At 35.2% G+C, this 18,639-nt stretch overlaps 1 pseudogene; it reads right to left on the bottom strand.

Moving 5' to 3' along the window:
• The window catches only part of LOC128581052 (cytochrome c oxidase subunit 7B, mitochondrial-like), a 30,062-nt pseudogene extending 20,494 nt beyond the window's left edge, over positions 1 to 9,568 (bottom strand).
• Positions 9,569 to 18,639: the final 9,071 nt, after the last annotated feature.

Below are 18,639 nucleotides of genomic sequence, written 5' to 3'. Positions count from 1 at the left end.
TGTGTTGTTGGATTCTGGTTGTTAGGATCTTATTGAGTATTTTTGCATCAATATTCATTAGTGATATTGGTCTATAATTTTCTTTTCTTGTTGAGTCTTTTGCTGGTTGGGGATCAAGGTGATGTTTGCTCCATAGAATGTATTGGGTAGTATTCCTTCTTTTTCTATATATTGGAAGAGGTTTAGTAATATACGTACTAGTTCTTCTTTAAAGGTTTGGTAGAATTCTGACATGAAGGCATCTGGTCCCGGGCTTTTCTTTTTAGGGAGATTTTGTATAGTTGATGCTATTTCAGAACTTGATATACTTGATATAGGCCTGTTCAACATTTCCAATTCATTCTGGCTAACTCTTGGTAGGTGGCGTGCTTCCAAGAATTGGTCAATTTCTTTCAGATTTTCATATTTCTGAGAGTAAAGTTTCTTGTAATATTCATTAAGGATTTTTTGAATTTCTGAGGGGTCTGTTGTTATTTCATCTTTACCATTTCTGATTGATGAAATTAGAGATTTTTACTCTTTTTTTTTCTGGTTAAGTTGGCCAAAAGTTTATCTACTTCATCGGTCTTTTCTAAAAACAACCTTTTTGATTGGTTGTATAATTCTTTTGTTTTCAATTTCATTTAATTCTGCTCTAATTTTGGTTATTTCTTTCCTTCTGCTAGGTTTGGGGTTGAAATGTTCTTCCTTCTCCAGTTGCTTCAGATGTCCCATTAAGTTGTTAACTTCTTCTCTTTCTGTTTTCTTGAGGAAGTGCTATAAATTTCCCACCTAGGGCTGCCTTTGCAGTATTCCAGAGGTTCTGAGAATTCATGTCTTCATTGTCACTTTGTTTCACGAATTTGTTAATTTTCTTCTTAATCTCACCTATAACCCGTCTATCCTTCAGCATAAGGTTATTTAGTTTCCATGTTTTTGTATGCGTATGCAGATTCCTGTTGTTATTGAGTTCAACTTCTATTTTATGATGGTCTGAGAAGATGCAAGGAATAATTTCTATTTTTTTTAATTTGCTGAGGTTAAATTTGTGACCTAGGATGTGGTCAATTATGGAATATGTTCTGTGGGCTGATGAGAAGAATGTGTATTCATTTTTGTTGGGATGAAATGTTCCGTAGATGTCTGTTAAGTCCAGATGTTGAATGGTTAAGTTTAAATCTAAAATTTCTTTGCTTAGCTTCTTTTTGGAGGATCTATCCTGCACTGATAAAGGGGTGTTAATATCTCCAACTACTATGGAACTGGAGGAAATCAAGTTGCTCATGTCTGTTTCTCTTATAAATTGAGGCACATTCTGGTTATGTGCATAAATAGTAATAATTTAAATCTCATCATATTGTGTATTACTTTTAATAAATATGAATTGTCCATGCTTATACTTCCTTATTTTGGTTGGTTTAAAGCCCATCGTATCTGCAAAGAGGTTTGTAATGCCTGCTTTTTTCTGCTTTCCATTTGCTGGAATATAGAGGACCATCCCTTCACCTTGAGTCTATATTTATCTTTTAAGGTAACATGAGATTCTTGTATGCAGCAGATATCTGGCTTGAGTTGTTGTATCCAGTCAGCCAACCTGTGCCTCTTTAGAGGACATTTTAAACCATTCACAATAATTGAGAATATTGATAAACCTTTCGAGAGTCCGGTGGATATTTTTAATCCTTTTGCGACTGTGGAAATTGGAATTTATCAAAAGTTTCTGGGTGAGTTTACTTTTGTGGTGGAGGATTATGCTGGTTTTTATGGAGTATAGGTCTGAGAATATCCTGGAGAGCTGGTTTAGTTATGGCAAATTTCTTCAACATGTGATTGTCATTAAGGTATTTATTTTCTCCATCATAAATAAAACTCAGTTTAGCTGGATACAGGATCCTGGGTTGAAAGTTATTTTGTTTCAGGAGATTAAAAGTCAATGACCATCCTTTTCTAGCTTGAAAGGTTTCAGCAGAGAGATCTGCAGTTATTCTAATGTTCTTCCCCTTGTGGGTTATGGTTTTCTTTTATCTGGCTGCTTTCAGAATTTTCTCCTTCGTATTAACTTTAGTGAAATTGATTATGATGTGTCTGGGAGATGTCTTATTCAAGTTGAGTTGTGCTGGGGTTCTGAAACTGTTTGCTATCTGAATTTCAGAATCTCTTGGCATGTCTGGAAAGTTCTCTTTCATAATCTCATGAAGAAGAGACTCTGTGCCTTGTGAAGCCACTTTGTCACTTTTGAGGATCCCTATAAGATTAATATTTGTTTTCTTTGAATTATACTAGAGTTTTCTGAGAGAGTGATCTGTTTTTTCCCTCCATTTCTCTTCCTCTTTGAAAGTTTGGGAGTGTTTTAAAGCTTTGTCTTCAATGTCAGAAATCCTTTCTTCTTTTTACTCCATTCTGTTACTGATGGATTCTACTGTATTTCTCAGATCTTTGAGGACTGCAACTTCTTGTCTGAATGTGTCAAAATATTTAGTTATTTGGTCTTTGAATTCATTGAATTCTCGAGATATCTTTTGAATTACTGCTTGGAATTCTAATTTGATCTTATTTGCTATACAGATTCTGAATTCGATTTCTGACTTCTCAGCCATTTGTTTGTGCATGGGATCATGTGTTGTGTCTGTCTTATTGTTCCTTGGGGAGTTGATCTACTCTGATTATTCATATTGACAGAATTTTTCCATCGATTCCTCCTCATGATTGTTTTTCACTGTTGCCTCTGGCCATCCTCAGAGTTTGTGAGGTCTCTCTCCAAGATTAGACCACAGCAGGATCACTCTATTGTTGTTGCATCTTTGTAGGAAGTGACCCTGTGTAGCTTCTCTGGGACTTCCCCAACCAGGGAGTTCTCATTATGGAAGCAGCTCTGCAGTGTGACACACCTGGATCCAGCAACAGGGCGGGGGGTGGTGCACACAGTTCTGGGAGTGCCTGGCACCTGGTGACTTTGGCACAGAGAGCCTAAGGCTTCACCAGTCTCTGGCCAGGAGAAGGGCTCTGTGCAGATGCAGGGAGGACTCCAGAGGGTGTGCAGCTACTAGAGTCCCTGGCCAGACAAGCAGGCTGGTGTGGAGGCAGGGAGGTTATGGAAGGGAGGATGCAGTGTTGCGTGGCTCCCAGAGTTCCTGGCCAGGCCCTGCGGAGGCCTGGCAGGTTTGGAGCACAGGGTGGGCAGTCTCTGTCTGGGGTGGGTGTGGGTCACTGGGCCCGCAGTTGCTGGTGAGTCCCTGGACTGAGCAGGCGCTGGTTGTGGGTCACAGGGCCACTCGGCTGCCAGTGTCTCCATCTTTTTTTTAAGGCTGCATAATATTTCATGTTGTACATATATCACAATTTATTAATCCATTCATGGGTCAATGGGCACTTGGGCTTCTTCCATCACTTAGCAATTATGAATTGGGCTGCAATAAACATTCTGCTGCAAATACCTTTATTATAAAGTGATTTTTGGTCTTCTGGATACTTAGTAGAGGAATTGCAGGATTGAATAGCAAGTCTATTTTTAGATCCCTAAGTGATCTCCAAACTTTTTTCCAAAAGGATCGTATTAGTTTGCATTCCCACCAGCAGTGCAGAAGTGTTTCCTTTTCCCACATCCACTCCAACATCTATAGTTTTAGGATTTTTGTGATGTGGGCTAATCTTACTGGAGTTAGATGATACCTCAAAGTGGTCTTGATTTGCATTTCCCCGATGCTACAGACACATGAGATTCCATTCTTTTTGTAGTATTCCATGGTATATATACACCACATTTTCTTTATCTATTCACCCATTGATAGATACTTATGTTGATTCTGTATCTTTGCTGTTGTGAATAGTGCTGCAATAACCATATGAATGCAGTTATTTTTTGAGATAGGGATTTCTTTTCCTTTAGGTAGATATCTAGTATTTGGATTGCTGGATCAACTGGTAGGTCTTTTGTTTCTTTGAGAAATCTCCATACTGTTTTCCATAGAGGTAGTAATTTACATTTCCATCAACTGTTTTTTAGTGTTCCCTTTTCTCCATATCCTTACCAACATATGTTTTTTGTTTTTTGTTTTTTACTTTTATTATTAGCCATTTTGAATGGTGTAACATGGTATCTCATGGAGATTTTAATTTGCATTAAAATTACTGATGATTAGTGATGTTGAACAATTTTCACGTTCATGATGGTCATTTGAATATCTTCTTTTGAAAACCGTCTCTTCATGTCCTTTGCCCAATTTTTAATGGAGTTATTTGGGATTTTGGTTAAGTTTAATGAGTTCCTTGTAGATTACAGACATTAATCCTTTGTCAAATGTATAGTTTGCAAATATTTTCTCTTATACTGTGTGTTCACTCTGTTATTTATTTATTTTGCTGTGTGGGATCTTTTTAGATTAATTAAATCCTATGTGTCTATTTTTGTTTTTGTTATATTTATTTTTGAAATTATTGATGAATTGTTTTTGCCTAGTCCAATGTCCAGAAGAATTTTTACTATGTTTTTTTAAAAATATAATTTTTGTAGTTTCAAGTTCACATTTAAGTTTTTAATCCATCTTGAGTTAAGTTTTGTTTATAAATATAGATAGGGGACTAATTTCCTTCTTATGCATATGGCTACCCAGTTTTCCCAGCACTGGGAAATGAATAGGATGTGACTAGGATGTTCTTTCCCAGTGGATGTTTTTATTGACTTTGTTGGAGATCAGTTGGATATAGGTATGTGGCTTTATTTCTGGGTTCTCTATTTTGTTCATTTATCTATCTGTGCACTTTTATACCAGTACCATGATCTGTGGTTACTATAGCCTTATAGTATAACTTGAAATCAAGTAATGTGATGACTTCAGCTTTGTTCTTTTTGCTTAGGTTTTCTTTGGCTATTTGGGCTCTGTTTTTGTTCCACATGAATTTTAGAATTGCTTTTTAATAATTCTGTGAAAAATGATGCTGCTATTGTTTTTTTTTTTTGTTTGTTTGAACATTTGTTTTTTTTTTTCCTTTTTTTCTTAAATCATAGCTGTGTACATCAATATGATTATGGGGCACCATACACTTGGTTCATAGACCATTTGACACTAATGTGATGAAAATGATGCTGCTATTGTAATAGGAATTGCATTGAATCTGTAGATTTCTTTGAGCAGTATTGTCATTTCAATTACAGTGGTTCTTCTGATCCATGAACATGTCATGTTTTTTCATTTGTGTCATTTACAGTTTTTTTTTTTAATCAGTGTTTTGTAGTATTCTGTGTAGAGATCTTTTACCTCTGATATTAAATCTATTCTTTGGTTTTTTTTTTTTTGTAACTATTATAAATGGGATTGAGTTCTTGCTTTGATTCTCAGCTTGATCATTACTGGTGTATAAGAATGTTACTGCATTTCATATGTTGAGTGTATATCCTGAACATACACTAGATTTTTATTTATAGAATCTAGATTTTTATTTATAAAATCTAAAGGTATTTTGGCAGAATCTTTAGTATTTTGTATGTATATAATCATATTGTTGGCAAATAGAGATAACTTGACTCTTTCTTTTTTCAGTATGTTTTGCCTTTTATTTCTTTGTCTTGCCTGATTGCTGTGCCTAGAATTTTTAGTAGTATTTTTAATAGAAGTGGTGAAAGTGGATATTCCTGTCTTGTTCCAGGTCTTATGGGAAATGCTTTCAATTTTTCCCCATTCTGTATGATGTTGGCTGTGGGTTCATCATGTATAGCTTTTATTATTTTGAAGTATGCTTCTTGTATGGCTGGCTTTTGCTTAAGGCTTTTATCATGAATGGATGGTGAATTTTATTGAATGCCTTTTCTACAGCTGTTGAGATGATCATATGATTTTTCATTTTAATTCTGTTTATGTAGTGGATTGCATTTATTGATTGCATATGTTGGACCATCCTTGTATCTTTGGAATAAAACCCAGTTGATCATGGTATATTATCTTTTTGATGTACTGTTGTGTACGGTTTGCTAGTATATTTCTGAATATTTTTGCATCTCCATTCACCAGGGATATTGGTCTGTAGTTTTCTTGTTGTTTTTTTTGTGTACTTGCCTGACTCTCATATCAGGGTGATAGTGGCTACATGGAATGAATCAGGGAGAATTCTCTCCTCTTCAAGGTTTTGGAACAGTTTTCGTAGGAGTCGTAGCAGTTTTTTGTTGTAAGTTTGGTAAAATTAAGCTATATATAGAAATATAGATTGATGGAATAGTTAAAAAAAAAAAAAACTATGGTCCTGGGGTTTTTATTATTTTTGTTTTTGGGAAGTGTTTTTGGGGATTTTTTAAATTATTGATTTGATTTCATCATTCATTATTGGGGTTGTTAAGGAGTTTTATCTTTCTGGTTCAATCTTGGAAGATCGTATGTTTCTGTATATTTATCTATTTTCTCTAGGTTTTCTAGTTAGTGAGGATAGTGTTGTTTATAATAGTCTCTGATGATTTTTTGTGGCATCAGTTGTAATGTCTCCTTTTCCATTTCTGATTATGTTTATTTTTATCTTCTGTCTTTTTTTCTTAAATTTTCTAGCTAATGGTCTAGCTTTCAAAGAAACAACTTTTCATTTTGGTGGTCCTTTTCATTTTTGTTCTCAATTTCATTTAGTAGCTCTGGTCTAATCTTTGTTATTTCTTTTTTCTTTTTTTTTTTGCTAACTTTGGGTTTAATTTGTCCTTATTTTTCTAGATCCTTGAGGTGTGATGTTAGGTTGTTAATCTGTGGTCTTACTATTGTTTTGATGTAGGAATTTAAAACTATAAACCATGCTTAGCATTGCTTTCATTCAATAACATTTTTGATTTCCATCTTAATTTTTTCATTTACTCAAAGATCTTTCAAGATCATGTTTAATTTCCATGTATTTATATAATTTTGGAGATCCTCATGGAACTGATTCCTATTTTTATTTTCCTGTGGCCCAAGAAGATACTTGGTATAATTTTAATTTAAAAAAATTGAGACTTGTTATGTGGCCTAAGATATAGTCTTTCTTAGAGAATTTTCTATGTGCTAAGAAGAAAATATATTCTATGGTTGTTGGGTAGAATATTCTGTAAATGTGTGGTAAATCCATTTGGTTGAAAGCCCAATTTATAGCCAGTTTTTCCTTGCTGGTTTTCTGTCTTGATGATCTATCTAATCCTGTCAGTGGGATGTTGAAGTTCTCCACTATTATTGTATCATTATCTATCTCTTTTCTTAGGTCTACTAACATTTGTTTTATAAGTCTAGGTGCTTTGATGTTTGGTACATATATATTTAGGGTTGCTATATCATTTTGTTGAATTGATCCCTTCATCATTATATTACGATATTCTTTGTCTTTTTTTTTTTTTTTACTGTTGCTGTTTTAATGTCTGTTTTATTTGATGATGGCATAGTAACTCTTGCTTGCTATTGTTAGGTCATAGTGTTTTTTTTTTTTTTAATATTCCATCAATCTGTATTTCTTAAGTGGACTATTGAATTCATTTGTTTTCAAAGTTAATATTTATATGTGAGGTTTACTTCCTGTCATATTTTAGTTTTTATCTATTTGCCTTATAGCCTTATTTGTGGAATTGTTTTGTAAAACTTGAAAATTTTACACTTTCATGTGTTCTTGAAATAGTAAATATCAACATTTCACTTCCATGTTTAGATCTCCTGTGAAGCATTTCTTTTAGGACTGGTCTATGGGTGACAAATTCCATCATCATTTGCTTGTCTTGGAAAGACTCCTCCCCCACCCTTTTCTTCTCTTATGAAGCTTATTCTAGCAGGATAAAAAATATGTGGCAGGTAGGACCTCAATCTCTTTTGACTTGTAAGGTTTCTGCTGAGAAGTTTAATGTAAGTCTGATGAGATTTCCTTTGTGGATGACTAGATGCTTTTCTTTCGCTGATTTTAGATTTTTTCCCTCCTACATATTGACTTTTGATAGTCTAATAACTGTATGACTTGATGAAGTCCTTCCTTCAGTGTATTTTCCTGAGTCTATTGTACCTAAATGTCAATTTTCGGTAAGACTAGGGATATTTTTCTCAATTATCTCCTTAAATAAGTTTTCCAAATTTTTTGCTTTTTTTTCTTCTTGGATGTACAGGAAGTCCCTGAGTTATAACATCGGACTGACACACAACTTGTACTTATGAATGGAAGCTATTAAAGTAAGCCCCAAGTTACAAATATCTGACTAATGTTCAACTTGTACTTACAAATGGAGGCTATTACAAGTAGTAAGTAGATGTACTTGTTTCAACTTACATACAAATTGAACTTAGGAACAAACTTGTAGAACCTGTCTCATTCTTAACCCAAGGATTGTCTGTACCTATGATTCATAGGTTCAGATGCTTTATGTAATGCCATAGTTATTCAAAACTTTGTTCATTTTAAAAATTATTTTTTAAACATTTTTATTTGGTTGGATTATTTGATAGATGTATCTTCAGGTTCTGAGATTCTTTTGCTTGGTCTAGTGGCTGTAACTTTCAACTGTATAATGTAATTCCTTAATGAATTTTTCATTTCCAGGAATTCTGTATCTTTTTCTTTAAAATATTATCACTTTGGTGAATTTTTCATTCACATGGTGAATAATTTTTTTGATTTGTTTGTATTGGCTTTTAGATTTTTCTTGTATCTTATTGCGTTTCTTTATACACCATATTTGGAATTCTTTATCTGATATTACAGAATTTTCATTTTGGTTAGGATCCATTGTTAGACACAGTTGGGGATGCCATAATACCCTGTTTATAAATAATTCCAGAATTGTTATGCTGATTCCTGCTCATGCAGAAACTATCTCTTATTATTTTTGGATTTACTTTCATTTGGATGAGATTTTGTTTTCTACCTTGAGGATGTGACTTATAATGTATCTATCATGTGGTTATTTGGCTTTGCTTCCAGGTTCTTTCAGTGGCAAAGACTCTGTACGAATCCCTTGGTTATAGATAGTCTTAGTGTGGTAGCTTTCTCAAATGCTTGTTGTTATAGTCATGTTTTGGGCATGTTGTGAGCAGGCTCCCTGACTCCTAAGGGGCTGGTAGAGATTTCAACAAGCTTATCTATCTCATTCTTAAGTACTATGTGCTTGTGTCAGCAAATTTTGTATTTGGTTGTGCAGTATGATCCCCAGGCCAGTAGGTGGTGCTTGCAGGTAAAAGTTGCAAGAGTAGTAAGCTGGTTTCTGGTTGGTCTTTGTTTAACAGGAGAAGCTCTTAGTTGCTAGAGGCAATGAGCTAGTTTGTGTAGTGCATTGTAATCTGAACTTCACTGCTCAGCCCTGGAAAAGGGGATAAAGCTGGACAAAATTCTGTTGGGCATTCCCTGCAATGTAGCTGAAAGTCATAAAAGATGCTTGCTTCATGGCTCAATGCTGAAATACCTGTGTGCAAAGCATCTTCCCTCAGACCAAACACACACTCCCCAGCTCTCCTGCTCTCTGCTATAGGAATATTGCTGCTCCATTCAGAAGAGAGAGGCCCTACCTTTTGCAAACCAGTTGGGGTCCTGTGGCTGCACTATCAGTGAGGATGCACTTGCCCAGAAATGTGATCCTCTGGGCATGTTTACATTCATTTCTAGTGGGAGAAGCCATGTCTGTGCAGCAATGGATGGAATGGGGAGAGGAATTCTCCCTCTTCACGTCTGGGCTGGAACATCAGCTTGACTGGGTGGGATGAATTTTTTTCTTGCAGAGAAAAGCACAGCCTTTGTATCTCTTCTGGAAACTTCTGGTCCCTCTCAAGCAGGGAGCTCTCAGACTTAGAAAAGCATGTGTTCTGGTTTGTTTTGTCCCAAGGGTCTCTCTTTTTCTGCAGCCTTCCAGGTGTAGAACCAGCACCTCTGGGGCCTGTGTTCTCCAGAATGGCAATGGTGTCAGAGCTTATAAGCCTGTTGGGGCTTTGGATGAGCTCCCTCTTAGGAACAATGTCTCTGTACAATCTCTCAGCAACTTCCTTTGTTAGTCCAGAGGCCTGCAAGGGTGGAGGGTCTTTCCCATAGCTAGGATTGTAAAAGTTTATGGTGAGAATGTGAAGCCCTGGGAGTCTCTCACTTATCCCTTCCCTGCATTCAGAAATTTGGAATGGCTGCCAGCCAATCCTGGCCAAGCAAGCTGCCTCACTTCCTTTTCCTTTGTTTTCTGTGTTTCCCACGATTTCTCTGGTGACTCCCAGTGTTCTCTCTTAGACAATCTATTGGAAGTGTGAATATCTACCTGCTATTTTGGTTCTTCTTTGTGGAAGAGGTGCACACTCGCTGCAGGTAGTCAACCATCTTGGATCTTTCAATGACTAACAGAAGTTTTGTGTCTGCCTTCTCTGTGACTCTTTTAAAGCACAAATTAGTTGATAATTCTAAGAAGTGCCAAGGAATAGAAAAGTTTAACCAGGGGAGGGCTAATTGTCCCTTACTTGGTGAATCTTGACTATTTGATTTTTTGGTTGTAAAGGATGTTTCAGATTAAGGACATATTTGTTACAAGGATCTACTTATGTATTTAAGTTTTTGAATTTTGAAGTAAATTTTTGAGTTCACCCTACTATCAAAATTTTTCAGTCCTAATGGTGGTATGAAGCATATTTGCATGGATGCTTCTTTGTCCTTTCTATTAATAGTAATGCTGCCCAAAGGCAGGGTAATTAAGCCCTGTTGGTTAAACTAAAAAATTAAAAGGAAACCAAGTCATGGATTTGAATCTATATTATAGAACTTTATAATTTTGGATATTTCAATAAGACCTCAATTAGTTCTATATTTCTTTTATATGTTAACTGACAGGCTGGAAGAAGAATTAATGAGCAATTCTATTTGAAGTGTTCATAATGTCTGCATTAAATTAGATGCCATTTAAGTTAGAATTTTTTCCAGTTATTGTTTTTATTATTATTGACTGTGAAAATGATGAAACATAGCATTATTGAATTAAAGATGTGAATAGTTCAGTTCTGCATTTTAATAAAAATGCCTGAGCATTTGCTAGACACATCCAGTATTTTTATGTGCTCTACATAGAGTATGCTATATAGAGAGTGATGTATTAGGCATGGTTTCTCTTTGAGACAGAGTTTATGAACTAGAGGATAGGACCTTAGAGAATTTTTTATTCCAAAGCACAGATGAGGAAAACACTTGATTACCTTACTGAATTAGAGCTCAAAAGCATGTGGGTTCTCTGTCCTTATTTACCTATGAGAGACAGGGCATTAGGGAGATGGTGGAGAGTTGCTGCATTATTAGCTTGGCCACAGATGAAATGACCTATTTATGAAGGGAGAGCACTTAAATGCCATTTCCTTTTTATCATTATTTTATTATTCAATTCTACAATTAGTTGTAGAGAGAAGAGACAATAATGTAAAGCAGGGGTGGATTCAGAAACCAAAAAGACTGGATTGAGATCCTCATTTGATACTAAACACACATACTTTGTGTTTGGGAGCAATTGTAAGATTAATGTGTCTGAACCTCAATTTTTTAAACTATAAAATGGAGATAATGCAAAGAGGCTGAAATAAGATAACAAAAGATAATATCTTCTGCTCTTACTCCTAGTCTGTGTTTGATTGATAGTATCTTTTGTTCATTATGGTGAGGGTTAGGAAGGTGGTAATGTCTGGATGGGTGAAATTTAATAGAGCCATGCTCCCAGGTGAAAGCAGAGAACAAAAGGCCATGAGGTTATCTGTATATAGGATCATGTTGTCAAGAACTATAGATTAGAGATGAGAACTCAAAAACAAACAAACAAAAAAGGTACATATTTCCAGAACTTTTGCCATTTCCATGTGTCATTTTTTATCACTTCTTCTTTGTACTCTTCTCCGTCTTTTTTCTCAGAAAGAATAGCAGTGAATGTTTTGAATAATAAAATTCTTTTTAGTTATATTTCAGAGTAAGGAAGGAAGATCAGTTGGTGGAATGGAAAGATTGAAAGATCAGTTTAAGACTTAGAATCAAGGAAACCATGGAGGGAAAGAAGGAATGTAGCCCCAAGGCTCAAGGCTCAGAAAAGAAGCTGAGTTGAGTGGCACCAAGTTGTGAGCCCAGTGGCTCAGCAGCAAGAAGCCCTTGGTTCCAAGCACTGGTCTGCTAGGGAGCCTGAGATGACAGTATGAGAAGCAAAGCCTGGAAACTTCTATTTTGGGACAGACTCCAACAGAATGGCTTCCCTAGTCTCATATTCTGAGGAAGCTGAAGAGAATTTCGTTCTTATTCTAGGAGCAGAATTTAAATAATTATGTAAAACCATGAGATACAGCCAGAAGAGAAGAAGGTGTAGAAGTGAGAGAAGCTAAGAAAACTGCAGTGTTAGCCTGAAGGCTTAAATATTTTCATCCCAATGAGTGGAATTCTAATTACTATGTATTAATATAAGCACTCTAAACTGCCTTATTTTATCTTTTTTATAACATTTATATAACATGTATAATTTCTATGAATTGTCTTAACATCCAGAAATGTATACATGTCTCTCTGGGAGGAAGACCTCAGTATGCTAAATGGATTGCCTTATTTGGGTTAGTAATTGATTCAGATGAAAAAGACTAGCAGAGCAGATTATAAATTGCTAATTGTCTTATTAGTTCAAAGTAAAAAACAAACCATTACATCTTAAACTGTTGTATATTTGACTGAGGACAAAATTTAATTTCTGAAAAATGGAAAAAAAAAATAAATAAAACAACCCAACCTTTAAATGTAGCTACATGGAAAAGTAAGAACTATTCCCTACGCTGTTTGTTTTCTCTTTTGATGTAAATATATTTCTTGTCTGAAGTTTCTAATCAGATTGATATAACTATTGATGTAGATATTGATTCATATATCAATGAATCCTTATGTCTAGCACATTATTCCTTCTACCCCTTTGTTGTCCACAACTTAACCAGAAGAAATAAGCTTATCATTATCAGAAGAAGATATGCAAAGTATTTTTGTGCAGTAATTAAGATTCTGTTCCTGGAGAATTGAGCAGTGGGTTGCAATTCTGGCCCTATTTTGCTTACTTGCTGTGTGATCTTAGATAAGTTATTGAACCTTACTGAATAGCTTATTTGTGAATAGAAGTAGACAAAAATACCATTGTTATGGGGAGTAAATAAAATAATGCTTGCATAAAATAATGCTTGCAAAACACTTTTCACAATATCTGCTTTTTGGCAAGCACTTACAAATATTTTGTGTTGTTATTAGTAATGTTGATGATAATCATAACAACAGTAAGTGTTATTGATAAAATTCAACAAGACAGAAAAGAATCTAATTAAAAGATAGGGAAAAGATCTGAACAGATACCTTACCAAAGAAGATAACACAGATAGTAAATACACATATAAAAAGATGTTCAACATTATATGTCATTAGCAACAATAAGATACCATTACTTATCTATTGGAATAGCTAAAGTCCAAACACTAATAGTATCAAATACTGGTGATGATGTGGAGCAACAGGAACTCTTGTTCGCTGTTAATGGTAATGCAAACTGATACATTCATTTGGAAGGCAGTTTGGCTATTTCTTTTTCTTCTTCTTCTTCTTTTTTTTTTTATTAAATCATAGCTGTGTACATTAATGTAATAATGAGGTACAATGTGTTGGTTTTATATACAATTTGAAATATTTTCATCAAACTGGTTAACATAGCCTTCATGGCATTTTCTTAGTTATTGTGTTAAGACATTTATATTCTACCCCTAGTAAATTTCACATGTGCCCTTGTAAGATGCACCGCAGGTGTGGTCCCACCAATTACCCTCCCTCCCTCCATTCTACTCCCTCCTCTCTCCCCTTTCCCCTTCTTCTTGGGCTATAATTGGGTTATAGCTTTTGTAAGAAAGTTATAAATTGGTTTCATAGTAGGGCTTAGTACATTGGATACTTTTTCTTCCATTATTGAGATACTTTGCTAAGAAGAATATGTTCCAGCTCCATCCATGTAAACATGTAAGAGATAAAGTCTCTATCCTTCTTTAAGGCTACATAAAATTCCATGGTGTGCATATGCCACAATTTATTAACCCATTCATGGGTTGATGGGCACTTGGGCTTCTTCCATGACTTAGCAATTATGAATTGGGCTGCAATAAACATTCTGGTACAAATATCTTTGTTATAAAGTGATTTTTGGTCTTCTGGATATATACCTAGTAGAGGAAGTGTAGGATTGAATGGCAGGTCTACTTTTAGATCTCTAAGTGATCTCCAAACATCTTTCCAAAAGGAACATTTTAATTTGCATTCCCACCAGCAGTGTAGTAGTGTTCCCTTCATCTATGCCAACATCTCTGGTTTTGGGATTTTGTGATGTGGGCTAATCTTACTGGAGTTAGATGATATGTCAAAGTAGTTTTGATTTGCATTTCTCTCATGATTAAGGATGATGAGCATTTTTTTATGTGTCTGTAGGCCGTGTACCTATCTCCTTTAGAGAATTTTCTCTTCAAGTCCCTTGCCCAGCCCTAGATGGGATCACTTATTCTTTTCTTGCTAATATGTTTGAGTTCTCTGTGGATTCTGGTTATTAAACATTTGTCAGAGACATAACCTGCAAATATCTTCTCCCATTCTGAGGGCTGTTTGCTTTCTTTACTTACTGTGTTCTTGGCTGTGCAGAAGCTTTTTAGTTTGATCAAGACCCAGTAATGTATTTTTGATGCTGCTTCAATTGCCCCGGGGGCGAATCATAAAATATTCGCCCAAGCCAATTCCTTCAAGAGTTTTCCCTGCATTTTATTCTAGTATTTTTATAGTTTCATGTCTTAAGTTTAAATCTTTAATCCAGTGAGAGTCTATTTTAGTTAATAGTAAAAGGTGTGAGTCCAGTTTCAGTCTTCTATTTGTCGCCAACCAGTTCACCCAGACCATTTGTTAAATAGGGAATCTTTTTCCCACTGAATGTTTTTAATTAGTTTGTCAAAGATCAAATAACAGTAAGTAGCTGGGTTTATCTCTTGGTTCTCTATTCTGTTCCATACATCTGTCTCTCTGTTTTTGTGCCAGTACCATTCTGTTTTGATCACTGTTGATTTATAGTATAGTAGGCACATGGGTAGTATAGTAGGAACATGGCCTACAGACACATGAATAGCCAAGACATTACTCAGAAATAAAAATTACTCAGGTCTGGTAGTGTAATTCCTCATGATTTGTTTTTATTTCTGAGTAATGTCTTGGCTATTCTAGTTTGTTTTCTGATTTAATATAAAACGAAGTATTATTTTTTGAGATCTTTAAAGTATGACAGTGAAGCTTTAATAGGGATTGCATTAAAATTGTATATTGCTTTGGGTAGTATGGACATTTTAACAGTGTTGATTCTTCCCAGCCATGAGCATGTTATGTTTTTCCATTTTCTAACATCTTCAGCTATTTCTTTTCTTAGAGTTTCATAGTTCTCTTTATAGAGATCTTTCATGTCCTTTGTTAGATAAACTCCCAAATATTTCATCTTCTTTGGCACTACTGTGAATAGAATAGAGTCCTTGACTGTTTTTCAGCTTGACTATTGTTGGTATATATAAAGGCTACAGATTTATGAATGTTGATTTTGTAACCTGGGATGCTACTGTATTCCTTGACCACTTCTAAGAGTTTTGTAGTAGAATCCCTGGTGTTTTCCAGATATACAATCATATCATCTGCGAAGAGTGAAAGTTTGATCTCAGTTTGGCTATTTCTTACAAAGCTAAACATGTACTTACTATACAATTTCTCAATCACACTCCTTAGTATTTACCCAAATGAGCTAAAAACTTATATATACACAAAAACCTGCAAATAGTGTTTATAGAAATTTTATTCATAGTTGCCAAAACTTGAAGGCAACCGAGACATCCTTCAGTAGTAGGTGGATATTGAAAAACTGTGATACATCCAGAAAATGGAATATTATTCTGGGATAAAAAGAAATGAGCCATTGTGCCATGAGAAGACATGGAAGAAACTTCCATTTTTAATTACTAAGTGAAAAAATCCAGTCTAAGGAACTTTGTCCAACACGTTTTATGAAGCAAAGATCACCCTGATACCAAAATCAGGAAAGCATCCAACTAAACAGGAGAACTACAGATCAATTTCACTAAAGAATATCAAGGCAAAAATATTCAATAAAATTGTAGCAAACAGATTACAGCTACACATTAAAAAAATTATATATCACATTCAAGTAAGCTTTATCTCAGGATGCAAGGTTGATTTAACATATGTAAATCTATAAATGTAGTTCACCATGTCAAGAGAAGCAAAACCAAAAACCATATAATCCTCTCAACTGATGCAGAAAAAGCATTTGTTAAAATTCAGCATCCTTTCTAACAGGAACACTAAGGAATATAGGTATAGGTGGCATATTTCTTTAACTGATTGAAGCCATCTATGGCAAACCCACAATTAATACTGAATGGAATAAAACTGAAAGCTTTTCCACTCAAAACTGGAGCCAGACAAGGATGTCTACTATCACCATTACTATTCAACATAGTGCTACAATCAGGCAAGAAAAGCATATAAAGGGCATCCAAATGTGGGCAGAGGAGGTCCAACTCTTACTCTTTGCTTATGATATGATCTTATACTTAAAAAAACCTATGGACTCAACTACAAGACTCCTGGAACTGATCAAGAAATACAGTGATGTCTCTGGGTATAAAATCAATGTGCAGAGCAGCGCCCATAGCTCAGTGGGTAGGGTGCTGGCCACATACACTGAGGCTGGAGGATTCGAGCCCGGCCTCAGCCTACTAAACAACAGTGACAACTGCAACCAAAAAATAGCCAGGCATTGTGGTGGGCACCTGTAGTTCCAGCTACTTGGGAAGCTGAGGCAAGAGAATCACTTGAAGCCCAAGAGTTTGAGGTTGCTGTGAGTTGTGATGCTACAGCACTCTACTGAGGGTACATAATGAGACTCTGTTTCAAAAAATGAATTACTTAGGAATATACCTAACAAAAGAAGTGAAGGACTTCTATAAAGAAAATTACAGAACCCTGAGAAAAAAGAATAGCGGAAGACATTAACAAATGGAAGAACATACCATGCTCTTGGATGGGAAGAATAAACATTTTTATAATGTCTATACTATCCAAAGGAATCTACAAATTCAATGCAATCCCCAATAAAATACCAACATAATACTTTGAAGAACTGGAAAAAAAAAAGTTTTTTTGTTGTACGTGGAACCCCAAATCCCCCTGAAATATAGCCAAGGCTATTCTTAGTAATAAAAATAAAGCTAGAGACATTCTATCAGACTTCACATTATCTTATAAGTCCACAGTGATCAAAACAGCATGGCATTGGCACAAAAATATAGATGTAGACATATGGAGCCAAATAGAAAACCAAGAGGTTAAACCAATTTCTTATAGCCATCTGATCTTTGATAAACCAAACAAAAGCATGCAGTGGGGAAAATAATCCCTATTCAATATATGGTGCTGGGAGAACTGAATAACCACATGTAAAAGACTAAAACTGGACATGCACATTTCACCTTACAAAAATTTACTTAAGATGAATAAAAGATTTAAATTGAAGAAAATAAATAATAAAAATACTAGAAGAAAGTGTGGGGAAAACTCCTTAGGATGTGAGTCTGGGGAAACATTTTATGAAGACTTCAGCAGCAATTGCAACAATAACAAAAATAAACAAATGGCATTTAATTAAACTGAAGAGCTTTTACACAGCTAAGGACACAAAAATTAAAGCAAATAGACAACCTTCAGAATGGGAAAAGATTATTTATATGTTACACATTTGATAAAGTGTTGATAACTAGAATTTACAGAGAACTCTAATCAACAAAAGAAGAGCAAACAATTCCATCTATCACTGGACAGGAGACATGAGCGGAACTTTCTTTGAGGAAGATGGATGAATGACTAACAAACATTTGAAAAAATGTTGATCATCTCTAATCATCAAAGAAATGCAAATCAAAACCACCCTGAGATATCAGCTAGCCCCAGGGAGACTAGCCTACATCACAAAGTCCCAAAGTTGTAGATGCTAACATGTAGTGGAGAGAAGGGAACATTTTTACACTGTTAGTGGGACAGCAAACTAATACAGCATCTTTAGAAAGAGGAGAGATTCTCTTTGGAGAATCCTCAAAGAACTAAAAATAGACCTTCCATTTGATCCTGCAATCCCATTACTAAGCATCTACCCAGAAGAAAAAAAAATCATTTTATCATAAGGACATTTGCACTAGATTGTTTATTGCAGCTCAATTTACAATTGCCAAGATGTGGAAACAACCTAAATGCCCATCAACCCAGGAATGGATTAAAAAACTATGGTATCTATATACCATGGAATACTTTTCAGCCATGAAAATGATGGAGACTTTACATCCATGTTTTAGAGAGAATTGAAACCCATTCTTCTTAGTAAAGTATCACAAGAATGGAAAAGCAAGTATCTAGTGTACTCAAAACTAATATGAAGCCAGTAGATGATCTAATACATGTTCATGCAAGAGAAAAACTCAATTCAATTCAAGTTGGGTGGAGGGAAATGAGGGAGTGTGGAGAGAGGAAAAGTGGAGGAGATTGGTGTGCTCCTACATAAAGGGCACACCTCCTGGGGGCAGGACATGACTACTACCAAGACTCTGCCTAACAAATGGAAACATTGTAAACTGATTGTTTGTACATTTA

The sequence above is a fragment of the Nycticebus coucang genome, chromosome 3 (assembly GCF_027406575.1).
Source record: "Nycticebus coucang isolate mNycCou1 chromosome 3, mNycCou1.pri, whole genome shotgun sequence".
Lineage (NCBI taxonomy): Eukaryota > Metazoa > Chordata > Mammalia > Primates > Lorisidae > Nycticebus > Nycticebus coucang.
The sequence above is the reverse complement of the archived record's forward strand: the minus strand, read 5'-3'. Positions and strand labels throughout refer to the sequence as shown.